General features: G+C 34.6%; 1 pseudogene; it reads right to left on the reverse strand.

The window, feature by feature from the left end:
- LOC133102249 (pyrroline-5-carboxylate reductase 3-like) overlaps positions 1–20,631 on the reverse strand; it is a 45,715-nt pseudogene extending 25,084 nt beyond the window's left edge.
- Positions 20,632–21,122: the final 491 nt, after the last annotated feature.

The raw sequence follows: 21,122 nt of genomic DNA on the forward strand, positions 1-21,122 counted from the left end.
AAACCAGACCGTGAAGGGTTGTCTTAAAATTTCCTTCATTAACAATCAAATATGAACTTCTTATTTCCAGTGCAGCAGGTAAAGAGCCTGAAAGTTGTCACTCTAGAAAGTAAACAGAAAGTAAAAAAAGCTGAACAGACTGAAAAATGAACAACTCTTCTTAGATCTATCAGAGAAGTTAGGTCATAGGGCAAACTATTGCCCCCCAAATTGGAGAGACATACAGGAGAATATAGGAAATCATAACTCAACAGAAACCCATGAGCAGAATCCTCTACAGGAGCCCTTGCCAGGTTCCTTTTACCCAGTACATCAGATCTGGCTTTCAAGAAAAAAATACTAAAAGGCATAAAATAGTTTGAAAAGTCAGAGCAAAGAAAGACTCTGATATAGCAGAGATGTTGGAATTACCAGACCAGGAATTTAAAACAACTGTGTTTAATATGCTAAGGGCTCAAATGGATAAAGTAGACAGGATGAAGAACAGATGGACAATGGAAGCACAGAGATGGAAATTCTAAGAAAGAATGAAAAGAAATGCTTAAGGTCCAAAACATTGTAACAGAAATGAAGAATACCTTTGATACGCTCATTGCTAGATGAGGCATCACTGAAGAAAGAATCTCTAGCTTGAGGACATCTCAATAGAAACTTCCTAAATTGAAAAACAAAGAGAAAAAAGACTGGACCCCCCCCCCACACTCCCACCAAAACCCCCAGAATATCCAAGAAGTGCAGGATAATTACAAAAGGTGTAACATACATGTAATGGGAATACCAGAAGAGAAAGAGAAAGGAACAGAAGCAATATTTGAAGCAATAATGACTGAAAATTTTCCCAAATTAATGACTCCAAACTACAGACCCAGGAAGGTCAGAGTACAGCAAGCAAGATAAATACGGAGAAAAATGACACCTACGCATATCATATTCAAACTTGAGAAAATCAAACATAAAGAAAAAATCTTGAAATAAGCCAGAGGAACCTATACAGGAGCAAAAATAGAGTTACACCTAATTTTTCCTCAGAAATCATGTAGGCAAGTGAGCAAACTGAAATAAGGTATTGAGAGAAGAAAAAACTGTTAACCTAGAATTGTGTACCCTATGAAATTAGTCTTCAAAACAGAAGGAGGAATAAAGATTTTACGGAGATAAACAAACATCAAGATAATTTCTTGCCATTAGACTTGACCTTCAAGAAATGTAAAAGAAGTTCTTTAGAGAGAAGGAAGTTGATATAGGTCAAAAAATCAGATCTACATAAAAAAGCAGGAGCATCAGAAAAGAAATGAGTGAATATTAAATAAGAGTTTTTACTTTTCTTATTCTTTTTTTTTTCTTATTCTTAAATGATCCAAGAAATAATTAACTATTCAAAAATAATAATGGCAACAATGTATTTAATTATGTATGCTTATTTTTACATATATACACATTTGTGTATGTATGCCTAAGTATATATATATATGTTTATGTATAAGTGAAATAAAGGATACAAAGGATGGCAGAGAGGAATTAAGGTTACTTTGTTTCTATAAGGTATTAGCACAACCCATGAAATGGTATAGTGTTATGTGAAAGTGGACTTGGATTAGTTGTAAATGTATGATGCAAACTCTAGGGCAACCAGTGAAAAAAGTAAAAATTATACAGAAGTATAATTTATATGCTAAGAAAGGAGAGAAAATGAAAGCATATTTAATGCTCATTTAAAAGTAAATAAGTAAGAAAAAGAGTAGAAGACGAAAATAGGAACAAAGATCAAGAGCAATATATAAAAAATATCAATAGTAACAAATATGGTAGATATTAATCCAGCTATATCACTAATCACTTTAAATGTCAATTATCTAAACATACCTATTAAAAGACAGAGATTGTCAGAGTGGATGAAAAAACATGACCCAACTGTACATTGTTTACAAGAGTTCTACTTTAGATATAAAGACATATATAGATTAAAAGTAAATAGATGGAGAAAAATATACCATGATAATACTAATCAAAAAGATAAAAGCAGAGAGAATACTACCTAACTCATTTTATGAGGCCAGAATTACCCAAATACAGGCATACTTCGGAGATATTGTGCATTGGTTCCAGACCACCACAATAAAGTGAATATGACAGTAAAGTGAGTCACATAAAGTTTTTGGTATCCTAGTGCATATAAAAGTTGTGTTCATACTATTCTGTAGTCTATTAAATGTACAATAGCATTATGTCTTAAAAATGTACATATTTTAATTAGAGAATAATTTATTGCTAAAAACTGCTAACCATCATATGAGCCTTCAGCAAGTCATATTGGTAACATCAAAGATCACTGATCACAGACCACCATAACAAGTATAATGGTAATGAAAAAGTTTGAAATATTGAGTGAATTACCAAACTGACACAAAGACACAAAGTGAGCAAATGTGGCTGGAAAAATGGCAATAGACTTGCTCGATTCAGGGTTGCTGCAAGTCTTCAGATTGTAATAAACACAGTATCTGAAAGCACAGTAAAACAAAGCACAATAAAATGAGGTATGACTGTACCAGAAACAAAGTCATTTCAAGAAAGGAAACTATAGACCAGTATATCTCATGAACATAGATGTAAAAATCCTCACCAAAATATTAGCAAAGGAAATCCAGCAACATAAAAAGAATTTTACAACACAACCAAGAAGGATTTATCCCAGGTATGCAAGGTTGGTTCAACATTCAAAAATCAGTACTTAAGTGTAAATCTAACAAAATATATTCAAGATCTATATGGGAAAAACTACAAAACATTGATGAATGAAATGAAAAACTCAATAAAAGGAGTGATACTTCGTGTTCACAGATAGGATGACAGTATTGTCAAGATGTCATTTTTTTCCAAATTGACCTACAGATTTAACACAATCCTAATCAAAATCCCAGCAAGTTATATGGTGGATATTGACAAACTGATTCTAAAGTTTATATGGAGAGGCAAAAGACCCAGAATAGCCAACAGAATTTTGAAAGACAAGAACAAAGTCAGAAGACTGATACTACCCAATTTGATGATTACTGTAAAGCTACTGTACAAGACAGGATGGTATTGGTGAAAGAATACACAAATATATAAATGAAACAGAATAGAGCCTGGAAATGTACCCACATAAATACAGTCAAATAATCTTTGACAGTTATAAAGATGACACAGTGGAGTAAAGATAATCTTTTCAACAAATGGTGCTGGAACTACTAACCATCTACATGCAAAAAAAAAAAAAATGAAATCTATAAACAGACATTGCACACTTTGCAAAATAAATCAAGTGATCATAGACTTAAATGTCAGAAGATAACATAGGAGAAAACTTAGATGACGTTGTGTATGGTGGTGACATTTTAGATACAACACCAAAAGCATGATCCATGAAAGAAAGAAATTTATGAAGATTAAAGACTTATGCTCTGTGAGAGAGAATGTCAAGAAAATAAGAAGGCAGGCCAGACTGGAAGAAAACATTTGCAAAAGACACATCTGATAAAGGACTGTTATCCAAAATATATAAAAACCTTAAAACTGAATAAGAAAACAAACAACCCAATTAATAAATGAGCCAAAAATCTTAACAGATACCTCACCAGAGAAGATATATAGATGGCATGTAAGCATGTGAAAATGTTTCATATCATAGGTCATCAGAAAAATGCAAATTAAAACAACGAGATGCCAATACCCACCTATTAGAATGGCCAAAATTAGCACACTGACAACACCAAATGTTGGCAAGACTGTAGAGCAACAGGAATTCTCTTTCACTGCTGATGGGAATGCAAAATGGCACAGACACTTTCAAAGACAATTTGGTGGTTTCTTACAAATTTAAATATTCTCAGCATATGATCCAGTAATCATACTCCTTGGAATTTACTCAAAGGAGTTGAAAACATGTCTACATTAAAACCTGCACACAATTATTTACAGCAGCTTTATTCATAATTACCAATAGCTGGAAGCATCCAAGATGTGCTTCAGGTAGGTGAGTGAAAAATAAACTATGGTATACCAGATAATGTAATATTATTCAGTGCTAAAATGAAATGAGCTATCAAGCCTTGAAAAGACTTGGAGGAACTTAAATGTATATTACAAGTGAAAGAAGCCAATCTAAAATTGTTACACACTGTATGATTACAACAAAATGACATTCTGGAAAAGACAAAACTATGGAGACCAAAAAAAGACTAGTGGTTATCAGGGACTGGGGAGAAGGGAGGGATGAAAACAGAGGATATTTAGGGCAATATAGTATTCTGTATTATACTACAATATTAGATACATGTCATTATACAGTTGTTAAAACTCAGAATATACAACACCAAAAGTGAATCCTAACATCAACTATGAACTTTGGATGATAACGATTTGTCAGTGTAGGTTGACTGTAACAAATGTACTGCTGTAGTGTAAGATGTTAATAGTGGGGAAGGTTGTTTGTATATGGGGGCTGAGGGTATATGGGAACTCTGTACTTTCTGCTCAATGGCTCTGAAGAATCAAGTTAATTAATTTTTTTAAAGAATCTTCTTTATATTTAAAATTTTATGTAGTTTAATCTAACATCCAAGATTATACTTCATAATCAGATTCTAGAACATATCACTTAAAAATAATGACAAAACCCCACAAAAGCAGCATCAGTCAAACAAATCAATAAAGGAATCCTTTTTAAATAAAGGAAGGCGCTATCATTTTACTCTTCTGTCTCTTAAGAAAACTGAGACATAGTAAATAAGTCATGTGATGAAGTTTCATAATGGGTACACGATGTATTACCTTTTTATAATGCCCTGTAGAATAACTGAACTTGGGAAAATTACCTTTTTCTTTTAAACGCTGGTAATTTTTGTGGTAAATAAAACTGAGGCTTTTAAAGTCAAATACAGTTGGCCCTCTGTATCCATGGGTTTAGCCAACTAAGGATAAAAAATATTCAAAAAGAAAATCCAGAAGTTTCCAAAGAGCAAAACTTGAATTCACTGTGCATCAGCAAATATTTACATTGTATTTAAACACAGCATTTACATTATATTAGCTATTATAAGTAATCTAGAGATGATTTAAAGTATATGAGAGGATGTGCACCGGTTATAGGCAAATGCTATGTCATTTATAGAAGGGACTTGAGCATCCATAGCTTTAGGTATCTGCTGGGCGTGGGGGGGTCCTGGAACCAATCCCTCCCCCATGGATACCGTAATAAAAAATATGAGTCTAATTTTGTTTGTGATCTTGGTAAAAGTTTAAGAAAAAGATTATGATTGACCTAACCCTCAACTTTTAGATTTGAATTTGTACCTGTTACTTAAAATAAAATTTAGGAATTTTTAATCTATCTATACTAAAGTGACCATGGAGAATCAGTAGAAGTTGATCAATAAAATGTGAATATTAAAAGCTCCACATCCTGTATCACATATTTTGGCCACAGGTGATGCCTGAGAAACACTTGAAATTTTCAGGGATCATAAGACTCTCGTAAATGGCATCTATTATTTGGAACATGTTAAGTTCAATTTGGTGCTAAAGTATGGTGACAAAGAAATAATTTTGCCACATTTAATATATTAAATTAAAATTTACTCAGTATTCATTAAAGGTTTACTCATGTAAAATTTACCTCAAAATCAATAGTCATGGGTATTTAATAATTTGTTTTTGAGGCATTTGTATAGACTTTTTCAATATAATAATTATTAGTTTTCGTGAATAAAACCAAAAACTATGGGCATGCTGTACCTAAATTTTTAAAAATGAATATTGCTTTTTTCATGAAAATAATGAAAACCAGACATATTTAGTGATATAACTGGTAGTTGAATGTAAAATACACTACCAGAAAACAATAGAAAAATTCTGATGCTTAATTTGTTGTAAACATAATTACTTTTGTTCAAACAAATGATGAACAAAAGCAGCGGAATTGATGCAGTGCCAAATACTGCTTTTTCCCAAAATGAAAATAATATTTTACAAAAAGAAATTACATATTCTAGGCTGTGCTCAACTCTAGCTGTGATAATGTCAGTTACCCATAGTAGTAACTGAGTAGACCAAAAGAAATGTGTTGTCTCTTTGTTGTTGTTTTTGTTTCTAATTTGAAAGATAAAAGTTCACTCATAACATAGGAAGGCATATGTCGCTCTCGAAAAGCCCAGGCTCTGACTTTTCAATGCCAAAACAATTGGATGAAAATGAATGATATAGCTAATTAACTAGTTGTTTCATGTGTATGAACTCAAACTACCTGTTGAATTGGTTGACTCAACTCATTGCTTTTATTTCCGCTGTATAAGTAAAGCTTTTGAAAAAAAAAATCACTGGATACCATAATGAAGATATTTCAACCCCCAGCATAACTAAATTAAAAAAAGAAGGCACGGTGGGTTTTTTTTTGTATAGCCAGCCAAGCTCCCCAGAAGTAATGGTTTTGTTAAACCATGTATAAGTTTCTGTAGGATAGAGGCTTAGTGAATTCATTCCCAATTCTTTCACGTTGTATTGACCATCAGAAACTTAGACACTGAAGCTATGAGAGGAAAAAGAAACTGGAATCTTGAGGTAAAATACAAAGCTGTTTGTGTCTTCTCTCTAACCTTTCCACTAATACTTTGATTTCTAAGTATGATTGAAGAGCATTTTTAAATTAAAGCAATAGTCACAAGTAGGGTGTAAGAGGTGAGAACTGATGAATTAATGTGTGGGTCACATACACATGTCTGACAGGAAGGCCCTCTTAAACTTAAAATTTTAAAAATACCTTTAAAGTATAAAATTAGAAAAAAATTATATCTTATTGATGAGATTATTCACTTGTAAGAAGCTACCACAGAAAATGTGTCTGTAGAGTTTTAAACAATACAAAGATTCAGTAAATTGGGAATCTTCCCTTAAGAGAATACGAATAAACTATAAGGTGGTGCTAACAATGACTCTTTGGAGTCAGACTGCCCGGTTTCAAATCCTTGCTTTGTCACTTACTAAATGTGAAATTTTGGGAGACTATTATTATCGCTCAGCTCCCTCAGTTTGGCTCTTAAGAGAGTTATAATAGAAATACCTAACATACAGGATTGGTAAGAAGCTTCAATGAGATATTGTCTGTAAAGATACTAACACAATGCCAGGCAAATGGAAAGCATGTAATAAAGATCAGTAACTATTGTTATATTACGTTGTCTGACGCTATAGCTAGTATAGTCTACTATATCCCGGTGTAGTCCTTTGACCATTGATGTCTGAATCACATTCTGTTTCATGATATTCTGTGGTGAGCAGAATTTTTTGCATTTTAAATATGAACTCAGATGATTCTTAAATACAATACAATGTCATTGCATTTTCATTTATTTATTCCTTCATTTATTCAAGTACTTATTGACTGACTACTATGAGCCCCTTAAATCTCAAAGCAAATAATAGTCCACTAGGAAGATCATACATGAGAAAACAAGGATCACCCAAAATTCAACTGTACATTGGTAAACCCTGAAATCATGGTGATACACACACATACACACACACACAAACACATGTTTTAATAATGGAAATCAGGGCACATTGTAGGTTTTTATCACATATGATAACATAATTTTATATAACTTTAAATTTAAAGGCTATATAGGCCTATAAAGATGTAATTTATTTAATTAAGGACCTATTACTATGAATAATATTTTGATGTATCCCTAAATTATGATGAAATTTTATATATGAACTATCTGTGCAATTTTTTTAGGATAAAGTTCTAGGAAAATAATTGTGTACTAGGGAAAGAGACTAAGCCATTGGAAGGACTTTGGTCTATATTTATAACTGAACTTCTTTAAAGTTTGCCTTTATTTACATCTTACTAGTGTGGGAGATTTCACTACTACCCCAAATTATTCAGTCTCTCAGGTGAGAAGATTCTATACCCTTTGACATTGTCATGCTTTATGCAGTGAAGTGTGCCATGATCTCCATTATTAAAAGTGTGTATGTATTTTGAGTATCACCATGATTTTGGTGCTTACCAATGGATAGTTATATTTTCATTGATTCTTCTTTTTTCATGTGCAGTGCCCCTTCCAGTGGGAAGTATATAATTTCCAACCCATTGACCTCAGACTTAGATGTGTAACTTGCTTTGGCCAATGAAATGCGAACGTTAAGTGCTGAGCAAAAGCTTGACAAGTCATTGCCTGGCTCCTTTGTTACTTGTTCCTTCTAGAACATGAATAAGTCCCAGACAATAACAATCTGTTACTTCATCCTGTGTCCCAGAATGAAGAAGCCAAGTGGAGAAGAACAGAACCGTAATTCATATATAATATGAATTTTGTAATCCATTGACATTTTGATGTAACCCCAGCATAGACAAGAAAAAAGCTGACCAATACAGAAAGATTATACTACAGTGTTCATTTTGTAACACTTTTGCCAATATTGGACATTAACATTTTAAAACAAAATATTTGCTTGGCTTGTTATTAACCATCTTTCTACTGTTAAACCTCTTGTTTATATTTTTTCCAATTTACCTTTTTAACCTAATCTGAGGCTCTATTTTTTTAACTTGGATATAGTTTATGGAATTTCATTTTCATTTATATATTTTGATTTTTATGCCACAGTGTGCTTTTCTCTCATTTTTTAAAATTGTGTATTACATGGCATTTGTTCTCAATCTTCTTTCCTTTTTTATTTTCTTTTTTTAGTGATTAGGAGAGGTATATATGCTTAGTTATTTAATTCAATTATTGTCCTCCTTAATAGAGTTTTAAAACACATCATACTTACATCTATATTTTTAAAAATATCAACCTCAAAATGTAAACACTCTGCTTATTTTCTCCTAGCAAATATGAGAATATAGTTGTCCTTTGGATAGAACAGATTTTCTGAATTTCAGATGTTTCAGCCCAAATCTGGAAAAGTATACTCTAATTCTCATTATATTCATATATTTATTCAGTAACTGTAATTACTTTTGACAAATGATATTCTGCTTTCATCTGTTTTTATAATAAACTACCTTCAATTTTACATTAAATTATTTCAGTCCTCATTATTGATCCTATGTGCTGTGACTTGCCTGCTCCTGATGCCTTCACTTTAATTCTGACTAAAAAGTTTCAGGAAACCTCTATGGTTAAAGTTTACTTTTTTCAGCTCTTATACATGTACCTTTGTCTTTCTTTGCTTTCCTACATGAATGACAATTAATGTTTGTTATATAATTCTTAGATCTCAAAACTTTTTCATTTTTAAGTGAAAGTCAATCTGATTTTTGTACTTTTCGGAATGACTTGATTAAAATATTTCACTCTGGGGTGTCTAAATTCCTATCTCATTTAATTTCATTTGATGATATATAGTGAAGCATGTGTATCTGATCACTCAATTTCCTTTCATTTCAGGAAAGAACCCTCCTGTAATATTCTTGATTATCATTTCTGTTCTGTTTGTTCTTGTCAAGTATAGCAAGTATACTAATGTTGATTGATCTCTGTACTTTCTCCTCTTCATCTTTGATTTTTTCAGCTTTTCCCCATCTCTCACATCCTGGGATATCCTCCCAGCTCTCTTCATCATGTATTTAAATTTATGCATGCCAGTTCTGATTTAACAAGCCCTAATGCAGTTGACAAGTCAGTAATTGAGCTTTTTTTGTTTTTGTGTCCTATACTTATATTTTCTCCTTCATTTTTCCTTCCTGTCTCTTCTTCAGCTCCCATTTTCTCTAAGAGTGTTTGTTTTTTTTCCATAGCTTGGCTCTTGTGAGTAGTGCTGCAGTGAACATGGGAGTGCAGATATCTCTTCGAGATCCTGATTTCAATTATTTTGGGTGTATATCCAGAAGTGGGATTGTTGGATCATATGATAGTTCTGTTTTTAATTGTTGAAGGAAATTTCGTACTGTTTTCCATGGTAGCTGTACCAATTTACATTCCTGCTAATGGTGTACAAAGGCCTTCTTTTTCTCCACATCCTCTGCAACACTTTCAGTCTTTTGACTTTTTGATGATAATCATTCTAACCAGTGTGTGGTGATATCTCATTGTGGTTTTGATTTGTATTCCCCAGATCATTAATAATGTTGAACCTCTTTTCATATAGTACGTTTTTGCTATTTTGGAGAAATGTCTAAGTCGTTTGCCCATTTTTTAGATTGGGTTGTTTGTTCTGCTGTTGAGTTGAAGGAGTTCCTTATGCATTTAGGAAATTAACCTGATTTCAGATATATGGTTTGCAAATATTTCCTCCTATTCTGTAGGTTGGTTGCCTTTTCATTATGTCGATATTTTCCTTTGCTGTGCAGAAGCATTTTAGTTTGATATAGTCCCTCCTGTCTAATTTTGCTTTTGTTGCCTATGCTTTTGGTGTCATATCCATGAAATCATTGCCAAGACCAATGTCAAGAAATTTTCCCTTATGTTTTCTTTTAGGAGTTATACAGTTTCAGGGTCTATGTTTATGTCTTTAATCCACTTTGAGTTGATTTTCCGTATGGTCTAAGGTAAGAGTTCAAATTTAATTTTTTGCATGTGGATATCCAGGTTTCTCAGCACCATAGTGCCTGTAGTTAACAATATGGTATTGTGTACTTCAGAGTTTGTTGAGAGGGTAAATCTCATATTAAGTGTTCTTACCACACATACACAAAATAAGAAACGCAGGAAACTCTGGAAGGGGTTGGATATGTCTATTACCTTGATTGTTGTGATGGTATCACAGCTGTTTTCATATGTCCAAACTCATCCAACTGTATGCAAGAAATTTGTGTAGTTCTTTGTGTATAAATTGCACCTCAATAAAGCTGTTTAATGAAAAGTTTGACTTCCAAAGTCAGAATGTTTATTTTCAAATCTTGACTTTATCACTTACTAGCTATATAATACTGGACTTTTAACTTAATTACTTCACGCTTAATTACTTGTACATAAAATAAATAAAATACTAATAATTATATTAGGTATCATAAGTCAGAGCCAAGCCAGGCAGATAGTAGGTGCTCCGTAATGTTAACCCGTGTGATACTGATGGTGACACTGATGATGAAGATGCTCTTCTACACCCTCCTCTGTGCTTTGTTTGTACTCCTGTGTCCCAGTGTATCTCAGTGGCCTGACGTTGCTCCTGGATTTCCTGTTGTTGACTTTTTTTCTGTTTACTCATTCTTAAACATTGAAAATCTAGCTCCCAAACTGGGGTAACCTCCAACCTCACTTCCTAAGAAAACAATGATGGCATAATGGAAAGTAAATAGAACAGAACTTGAACCCACTAACTGAAAAATCCGTGAGAAGTGAGGGCCAGAAGGAGATAGATGGGAAGTATTCAGCTTGCAGCGGTGTTACTACTGCAGATTGAAAAGAACAACTGAAAAATACTGGGCTGAGAATTCAAATGTCAGAGTTACTACCCCAAACAAATGGATGGCAGGTATAGCTATTGATAACAATATGGACCTGGAAGATTCCATTAGACTTTTATAGTTAGATTGATGGCTCTCAGAGCAGGTGAAACACATAAACATTTATCATATTTAATTAGTGCATTCCCTGTATATGAGATAAAGTCCTCCATAAAATGTTCTTTGCCTTCAACATAAGGTTTCAACTTTCAATCTATTTTGTTTCCCAAACTGTTTTCATCTGTCTTGTCTAATTACCATTTTCATCCCCCTTGCTTTGAGACTGGTTTTTGATACCTGCCTGATCCCAAGGTCTTGAAAATATTAGACTCTTTATATCTTCCTGGGGCTCCTTTAATCAGAACCCAAACTTCATCTAGATTTCATTATATGATTCCTTTTTGCTCATGACTACAACCAAAGGGCAGAGCCACTCTGTCTCCTGGACAAAGCATAACCCAAGGAGATCAAAGCAGAGGCCAGAACGTACTTCACTCCTTTAGATAGGAAATGTAAACACTTTTAGCCAAGTTTATTTCTGCCCAGATTGATATAGGGCTACACTGCCTTCAAATGTCTGAAGGGTTATTATATAAAATAATCAAAGAGAACAAGAATTAGATAATGGGAAATGTTACTTGGAGGTTTAATATAGGGGATAGTTTTATTTCATAATGATTGATACATTTCCAAAAAAAGTGTTTCCTGTCCCTGGAACTATTACAGAAGTGACAGTATGATTATCTGGCAAAAAGTGTTTTAGAAAAGATCCTGAGCCGATTGCACAAATCACCCAGATCAGTGGTCATCAAACCGTGCTTTGGGGGACTTCAGAGTTCTGCTTCAGGGAATGAGGCCAAGCATACTTCTCTTAAACCAGAGCTGCTACACTATGCATCTGTTTCAAATTTGGGGGTTCCATATACAAAGCTCTTTAGAAAAAAAGAGTTCTGTTGGTAAAATAAAGTTATAATTCATTGGGTTAGATGACCTTTTAAATGCCCTTTCACCCCAATAATTCTATGATACGATTTTGAGTGTTTGTGATTCAGTGTGCAATGTGAAAATAGAAAGTTACAGAACAATTAAAAAGGTAGGCTTGTTATTCTCCATTTATTATTTATTAGCTCCTCATTTCAATAGTATAAGTAATTAACAGAGTTTTGAGAGAGTGTGGCAAAATGCGCTATCCAGGATAAAAGAGGCTTAGCCTAAATTTGCTTATATGTCAGGAGATAAATTAAGAAGATTAGTAAGAAGATACAAAATTCATAGAATACAAACATTATTCCCTAAATATGTACTTATACGCAATATGTACTTATACGCAATATGTACTTATACGCAATATGTCCTGTAGGCACTCAGTATATTACTTAAGATATCCTTTATAAATATTTAGATCCATTATGATTCAGTTTTTAAAATGTGCTTGTTTTCAAAGGAACCATCATCATATTTGTGGTAAATAAATTTTCTTATAATCTGAAATGCTTGTAAACGATGCACTATACATTATGTGACACCAAGATTTGGTCTTCCTTTACAAAGTTTGAAGTAATAAAAACTAGATTTTTTTCCTGGTATACTTGAGGAATAGACATTTCCATATGAAAAGCCATGATTGTGAATTTCAATATGAGTAAAATCCCCAGTTCCATAAGATGGAAACATCCAATTACTTAAGTATATTTGTCATAAGGAAAAAATAAAGTAAGAATTTAACTCAGGATTTATTGAGTGCAGATGATATAGAGGAAGTATGCATGCTGGTTTCCATTTTCCTATTTTCTGTTGGTAACATGAAACATTCTCAGTGGCATTTCAGCTTCTGCGTGTTACAGAATTTCTACCACTCTGTGACTTCAGATAACTATGGAATCCTGTAGAAATGAGTAGCCTGTGTTCTTGCATCATGTTCTTTCATTAACATCCTCTCATTATGGTTGGGTATTGTCTTTGAATACTTGGAAGGAATGGAGAATGTGTCCACAGAAATAAAATTCTATTCTGTGACTATATGTGATTAAACTATTGCTGTAGCAGTAGAGACTGTGTCCAAAGAAGGGATCTCAATGTCTCAATTCAATGTAATTTCTGAAGACTTGATGTTGAAATTTCCACACTTTTATGTAAGTTTAAAGTGGATTTTCCTTGACTAGAGATCCATAACTTTCAGTAAGTATGGTTGTGTACTAGTACTAGAATTTTAAAAATTCTGGTACTTCACATGCATGCTTTTTGTTTTACTTTTTTCCACTTCTATTCCTGTGAAACCTTTGGAAATTTTGCGTCGGGCCACATAATATACTAAATATAAGACCAAAAATAAGATCTGCTTGATGACGATTTAGTTTGTCACAGGTTGTTTGGCACCATCTTTCTGATGTTCAGTGACTTGACAAGACTGGATTTTAACATTGATCATGTTTGTCCTTCTTAAGCAAACTTGACCATTATGCAAACTATTCATATTATTATGAATAAAATGACCAAATAGTGACAATTAGTAAATTTATCAGTTTCAGTGACCAAATTAAATAACTCCCCAGCTGACCCTGTCATCAATATGAACTTGTTAGTGTTGTAACTGTTGTATAAATGCATGCATACATGCATGCAATTAGTTTTTGTTATTAATTTATTATTACATATTAGGAAAATGCTATATTCAGGCAACATCTCTAGAACATGTATGGATTGAGTACTTACCACATGCAATGTACCAGATCATTACCCGTCCCTGGGCATCACACTTCAATGAAAGCTTATAATCTTAGCCACTCAAATGGCTCATATGAGAGTGATAGGTGCTCTAAGACGGTTATGGAAAAATTCCCGTGAAAAATTAAAAAAATATATATATGACTGAAGTAGGTTCAAGTAAGTTTTTACGAGAGAGATGACATTGGAATTTGGCTCTAAAGAATGAAAGAATTTGGAGAAGGGGAGAGAAATGATGAGGGAAGAGTTGGAGGAAAAAAGCATACTAGGTAGAAAAAAACATGAAAATATGAAAAAAGAATTGTAGAAGCACTTTTCCAAAAAAAAGTTATGAGGTCAATGCCAAATACTTCACTGTATCGTCCACAAAACTAAATACAGTAGGCAGATAAGGGAGTTTTCAATATGTAATTTTTAAATAGAACTGCTTCCTAGGGCCATTTCTTGCCCTTTGAAAGGAGCACAAGTACAATGTCTCCAGGACACAGCCTACTTTGAAAACACCCCACTCTAAATATGGCACCAAACACTGAATGCAATTCCCCAAACCTGACCAAAATATACAAATAAATCCATTTTGATTTCATGTTTAGATGGAATTTGCAAAATAAAACAGCATACTTTTTAAAGAGCGATTTCATAAAAATAAGGCTATAAGCAATAAAAGAAAGAATGCTTTCTATAAGATAGCTGTATAAGCCATCTTAACAACAGTGTGTCCAAATGTTCTAAATTCTTATGGGGCAAAAGTATTTGTGGGCATAAGGTCTGACTTAGCCAAAGAGTAATCTTGATTATTCTTGGTAGAGGGGAAAAAAGCATTAAGTGATGACATAAGCATCTCATTTAAGTGGACTTTTGTTTTATTTGTATTTGAAATTGCAATTTTTATCAAACATAAACATGAATTATATGGTCAGGTAGCCCTATGACTCACATACTTTATTCCTATTCATCTTTTGCCTTCTCTAAAAGTACTTTAGACAATTACTCTTAAACTTTATGATAAAGGTCACCTTATCAGCATATCTGAGCTTTCACTTATTTAGTTATAATCAAAATCTGTTCTGACGCATAAAAGATGTTCTCATTATGCCAGAAAAATCTGGGCTGGCATATTAATTTGAAAGCTACCCAAGAATCTTACTTTCATGAGTAACATTGAAGTATCATCTTTTATCCCCTCGTAATTGACTGTGTACCCTAAGTCGTGGTATACACCCCACAATTCTCTCTTCTTTTTTTCTTTGCTGCTTTCTTCACCAGAAGCCCACCAGGAGTTCATCAGTAGCCTGATCAACACAATGCATTCTTTATGAAAAATGTATTTCTTTAATAGAAAATAAACATAAAAGTCATTAAAATAACATTGTGTACATTTATCTTTTTGTTGTTCTCAAATCCCTATTAAAATGGCAACTGACCTGTGTTTTATTTTTTTTTTAATTCCTGAGCTTTATAAGGATTAAAAAAATAATTTAAAAAGATGTAGGAATAAAAAAATCCAAGGGAGGAAAAGAATGAGGGAGAAGATGTTAGAGGAAAAAAAGAAGTCCTAAAATGATGCTTGCATATATTCTTTTCTTAGCAGTCTCTAGTGATTCATTCTGATTTACTAAGTTCTTTAATTTTCTTTTAATGTTGAAATAATATTTGTCACATTATATATTTATAGCATCAGAAACATTAGTAGATCTTTATAAATGCACTAAAATAGTTATGAGATGATGATTCAAAGCAGTTCATTTACTTCTGAATTTTGATATATTCTAAGACATTATAATACCATCCCCATGAATTTGGTCGATTATAGACTCAATAGCCACTTTGAATGATACAATTGCTTTTCTAAACAATAATGAAGGTAAAAGGAAGGAGAACATTTTCACACATAATGGCTTTGTGAAGATAATTTTTAAAATGATATAAAACACACATAAGTAAATTCTCTGTGACTGCTCTTGAAGGACATAAACCAAACATAATCAGAATCAGTCAACTGCAGTCAAATTACAGCTGTTCTACACAATAGTAAACACATGTTTATGCATTTAAAAAAATGCCAGACAGGCTCTGATTCTAGCTTATGTTTTCTTTTAGTGAAAGAGAATAAGAGGCATGTTTCATCTTTGGAAAGAAATATACAAAAATTAACAGTATTTTCTTTTTTTATAAATTTATTTATCTATTTATAGCTGCGTTGGGTCTTCATTCTTCGTTGGGTCTTATAGTGCGTGGGCTTTCTCTAGTTGTGGCGAGCGGGGGCTACTCTTCATTGTGGTGCGTGGGCTTCTTATTGTGGTGGCTTCTGTTGCAGAGCACGGGCTCTAGGGCACGCAGGCTTCAGTAGTTGTGGCACACGGGCTCAGCAGTTGTGGCTCGTGGGCTGTAGAGCGCAGGCTCAGTAGTTGTGGCACGTGGGCCTAGTTGCTCCATGGCATGTGGGATCTTCCAGGACCAGGGCTCGAACCCGTGTTCCCTGCATTGGCAGGCAGATTCTTAACCACTGCACCACCAGGGAAGCCCATTAACAGTATTTTTAAAAAACATTTCCCCAGTATAACTATCCTGAGGTTAGATAACGACTCTGCTCCTTGTTTTTCAACTCATTTTGTAGAACAAAACATGGAAACATTATGTACCTGATCATTGGACTGAAGAAGATCAAGTGAAGGAGTACAGTACAGAGGAGAACCTCCGAGGTAGGGCTTTTTATTCTGCTGGAAGATGTTAGCTACAATTTATTGAGAACTTCCTCTCTGCTAGACAGGATACAAGCATCTTATATGCATGACATTATTTCATCTGCAAAACACTATTAGGTAGTTACTATTACTATCTGTGTTTTACAGATGATGAAATTTGAGTTCAGAGAGGTCAAATGATGCTCTAGGTAACAGAGCCAGTAAGTGGCAAAATGAGGACGAACTCCGTACACATCCCGTGTTTGCTCAGAACTAACTGGCTTTGCTTGCTCAGCCCAGCACTTCCTGAATAGAATCCCAGAGGGACAAGAGGGTGAATGTTGGGACAAAGTTCTGCCCAGACAATGACATCAGCCCTTGCAGCAAGCCTCAACTTTTGCAGAATATTTGGGATGGAGGGAAGGAGGTAGGCAAAGGGAGATGGAATCAATTTATACTACTAGGGGCTAGGAACATACCATTTCAAGTGCTCAAGTCAGTGGGCTAGAGGGACATGGCAAAGACCATGGATATCTAACTCCCAGCAGAAGCCAGAAAGCCCACGGCCCGCACTCCCAGCTCTAATCCAAATAAAGTCTTCATCTATGACCAGCGATTCAAAGGCATGTCCAACATTCAGATCACCCAACACCATAGTCTATATATGCTGACAATGTTAGACTGAATGACCGGCTTGCAGCCATCTTAACTTCTATGTATAAAAAGTTTAAGCATTTCCCCCAAAGTTCAGCTGGGCATGGTTTTCTCTTGGCCACACCAGCTACTGGGTACACAAGCTGCCAGTTGTCATTGGACATCTCTGCCTGTGAATGTAGCTGCTGACGGGCAGGTAATGTCTCTTTAAAAGACTTGTATGCATTTCTGTGTTTATATTTGTTTCACCTTTTGAAATTAAACTTAAAATTGCTACATTAAGCATATATATTTTGAATTCAAGTGTACATAAAATAATTACCAGCATTATTTTCAGTGATGAATGTGGCAAGACCCTGATGTTAAACAGAATCTGCTTATACCATCCCAGACCTTTATTTAGTCATGAAACTCCTCTTTCTTTTTGAAGAGTGTGTTTATTTAATTCCATGTCATTTTCTGGGGAGGCAATCGAAGCACTGAGGGATCAAGGGATTTTTTTTTTTCAAACAAACCATAATTTGTCTCAGCTTCCCTTTTGAAGTCTAGACTTTGAACACGTGCTGTGCTTGAAGAACCTCTTGGCAGTGGGGGGGAGATGGTTGCTGCCACATGGAGCAGGCTGGGATTGATGTGACAGTGCCCTCCAAGTGAACCCCAAAGTGATAGTAGTAACCGGTCTTGGCAAAGCACATTATTGAACTATGTATTCTCTATTTATTCCCTTTTCTACATAACTAAGCTTTCAATATTTCAGTTTTGTTTCAACAATGAGCTAGGAAATGAAGGGGAAAGCCACATTGTATGCTTGGGTTGGTATGTGCTGACAAATGAAGCCAACAATGGTGGGATGTAATTGATCATCAGAAAGTGTCAAAAGAAGTCCAACCTCATGGGATGAGAGTTGGCATTCTAAAGTCCATTTACTCCCCCTTGTGTCTCTTAACATGGAAATATTTGAATTTTGTTTTATTATGAGAAACAGCCATAGGGAACCATAGTCAGACTATTTGTATGCCCAGTGAAGCAGTAGAAAATGAACATGGAAATTTATAATCGTAAGGAAGCAAGGATTTTCTTAAATGGAAGTAAGGCCTACCCTGAGTGCTAAAGCTGCCTTCTCCAGCCTAGAGAGAGTAAGTCTAAAATAATTCTCTGCTCCTCATAGCTGTGGATTGACAACTGAACTTAAAACATCCTTCCTCAGAAATAAGGGGACACCAGGCATGGGAACTATTTGTGTATTCTCAATTTGGAGTATACCACTTGAACAAGCAGACAGAAAACTTGAGTGACAGCAACTCCCAAATGGGTCTGAATCATCATTCTTACTAATAGTGGATCCAGAGACAAGCCTTTGTGGTCTATCTTAGCTGATCAGCAGTTTCTTCCCAACTCATATTTGAGCAATCTGGATTCTGTCCAAGTTCAGTATTTTATTATCTCACCACTGTTTTGGCGCTAATCTCTTGGCTTCTGAACTGGCTATAAATCAGTTTAGTTCATAACTGTGTCTTAGTCGAAAGAAAATTTTTTCACTTGGGTATTACACAGAGACAAAACTAAACCTTAGTCTGGAGGAAGAGAGGCAATCTTTTCTTTATAATGGATAAAGAAAATGAATAACATTAGCAATTCATACTCAGTCCTTCTTACGAAGCTGTCATTTATTACCAATACTTGATGTCTCTGTGACTCAGTCTATATATACATCATTAATAATCTCCTAAATTCAAGACTGCCATGCTACCGGCTTCTTTGCCACATTTTTCTATTTTCAGACCACGTGGAATGCTACTTTTCTAATTACATCAGAGGCAGAGGAGTTATACTTTTAAAATTGTGTCATATGTTTTTCCAACCAAACTGAATCCAAGTCATTGAGTTGAAGAAATGAATATATTTTATTTTATCTGTTACGATAACCAAATCTTGAAAATTCAAAGATGTTTTGAATTAAGATTTAAAGGTAAATGTGGAGAAAAATTGGACTTGATCTCAGGTGAACCCACTGTTACTTACCTTAAGGCAACATTTGAGAGCGCAATCAGATAGCATTTCATAAATTCCTGCCTAAATCCTGTGGGATTTTAATGTGTTGGTTTAATACTAAAATAGGTGTCTTCTCAAATTAAAATTTATTCAGCATTAGGTTTAGACCAAGAAACAAAAAAATTGCTTTACTGCTATAACCAAGTTTAGAATTTATAAAGAGTCTGCTAATAACTCAGCCCAATAACACACTTGGCGAAGATTTTCTATTCATTCATTTCCATCTAACATGTTCGAGCCTAAATTTTAATGTGTGTTCTTGATGAGCAAACTAAGAGTACATAATTCTTAACTGTGATCCTCAATAGCAGGTAAACCATGTTGAGATGAATTGCATGTACAACCTGACAAGCTTTCCTTTGTTAAGAAACAATTAAATCTGTTCTTCAAACGTATTGGAAAAACTTTCGTTTCTCTATTAAAGGGAATTTTAAAAAAATATTATATTTTGTTGAAAATGAACGAAACCTTTTCCAACCCAGTTTCTCCATTATAAGTCTGCTGCCTAGTTAGTGAAAGCCCTGACTCAGGCCTTTACCGCTACTTGTCTAACACAATCTTTAGCTTTGGTTACCTATACAATTATCATTGCTCTGTCTTCCCCATATTGTAACCTGAACTTTGGCAAAGCAGTGGTGAAAACATTAGTAAGAACTCAGGACTGAGCTGTTTGATATGACAGTTGTTTCAAGGGCTTGAGAGTGAAGAGGAGGAAAATACCAGTTTGAAGTTCAGCATAGTTACTTTTCTTTTAAAAATGGTACTAAGAAAAAGAAGCATAGATTTTTATCTGAACCTTCTTATATGAGTTGGCAAGCAGTATATATAATTCATAGATGCTTAACGAATCAACAGCATCAAAATATACAGAAGAAATGTGGACACTGTAACAAGAGCCCAAGGAGGAAAGGGGAACATTCTCACCTGAACAGTCCCAGCTCCGCAGGGAGAGTGAGAAGAGCAAAGGGAAGGTGACAGTAGCAGTCACTCACCTTTTATACTGGAAGGAGCTGGTGGTGAATTAATTGGTATTTTGTCTTTTTTTGCTGCTACAGTCTCAGCAAAAATTGATGAAAAGACCATTTTCCCTCTAGCCCACCGGAAGGACAGTTAGGGCTTTTTGTTTTGAGTTATCAAATCCATAGCCTTCTGTAGAGAGGACTTCCGCCTGGATTTGAGGGATCCGGCAGGTTGTGGAGGCCAGGATCCCACTCCCACTTGGACTCAGGAGAAGACAGGACTTTGGAAGAGGTGATCGCTTAGTACCTTCTGTAGAGGAGCAGCGCCTGCGGTGTGGTGATGGGCCAGCAGGGGGCGCCGCTCTGTCTGGGAGAAGAAGAATGGGAGCCCCCCCGTGAGCCATTGTGGGTGACCAAGGTGGGCTCTGGGCACGCCGGACAGGATGGGTGGGAAAAGGGAGCAGTCAGAATTGACATCAGACTTCTAACTCTCCTCAGTGGAAACTTAAAGCCAGATTTCATTTGATTTTGAAAAAACAAACCAAATAAAATATAGTTCTTAAACCAAGTGTCCTGGAGCAGTTCATCTGGTTGGTTACACTGTTAGCACGTTGT

The sequence above is a fragment of the Eubalaena glacialis genome, chromosome 12 (genome assembly GCF_028564815.1).
Source record: "Eubalaena glacialis isolate mEubGla1 chromosome 12, mEubGla1.1.hap2.+ XY, whole genome shotgun sequence".
NCBI lineage: Eukaryota > Metazoa > Chordata > Mammalia > Artiodactyla > Balaenidae > Eubalaena > Eubalaena glacialis.